The sequence below is a fragment of the Myotis davidii genome, unplaced genomic scaffold (genome assembly GCF_000327345.1).
Source record: "Myotis davidii unplaced genomic scaffold, ASM32734v1 scaffold343, whole genome shotgun sequence".
NCBI lineage: Eukaryota > Metazoa > Chordata > Mammalia > Chiroptera > Vespertilionidae > Myotis > Myotis davidii.
This window is the reverse complement of record NW_006293809.1, coordinates 1474699-1475565: the sequence shown is the minus strand read 5'-3', so window position 1 is coordinate 1475565 and position 867 is coordinate 1474699.

The following is an 867-nucleotide window of genomic DNA, read 5'->3' as shown; positions in this document are numbered from 1 at the left end:
TCATACGCCAATGACCATGTTTCTCTTTTATTAGATAGGATATATACTAGAAACCCAGTCCACAAATTCGTGCACAGTTGGCATCTGGCCAGCCTGGCCCCAATTGGGCCCATCAGGGCCAGGCCTGTCGGGAGGAGGAGATGGTGGGAGATTGCCCAGCCGGCCCGCCCCAGTCAGGGCTCCATCAGGGCCAGGCTGACTGGGGGGAGGGGCCATAGTGATTGTCCCCGGGCCCAGCCCTGATTGGGTGCGGGGGCCAATTGAGGGCAGGGCCAGCTGTGGGAGGGACTGTGGGCGGTGGGCCGGCTGGCCTGACCCCTGAATGTGGTGGGGGGGCGATTGGGGGTCAGCGGCTGGGAGAGGGCCTGTGGGAGATTGGCCAGCCAGCCCCACCCCGATGGGGGGGGAGGCTGCGGACTGATGGGGTAGTTGGAGCCCATTGTGGGTGGGACTGACCAGGGGGAGGGGCCTCGGGAGGTTGGCCCACCAGCCCCACCCCTGATCTGGCGGTTTGCTAGCTGCAGTGGACATCGTAGCGGGGAAGGGTAGCGGTCATACGCCAATTACCATGCTTCTCTTTTATTAGATAGGATATATACTAGAAACCCAGTCCACAAATTCGTGCACAGTTGGCATCTGGCCAGCCTGGCCCCAATTGGGCCCATCAGGGCCAGGCCTGTCGGGAGGAGGAGATGGTGGGAGATTGGCCAGCCGGCCCGCCCCAGTCAGGGCTCCATCAGGGCCAGGCTGACTGGGGGGAGGGGCCATAGTGATTGTCCCCGGGCCCAGCCCTGATTGGGTGCGGGGGCCAATTGAGGGCAGGGCCAGCTGTGGGAGGGACTGTGGGCGGTGGGCCGGCTGGCCTGA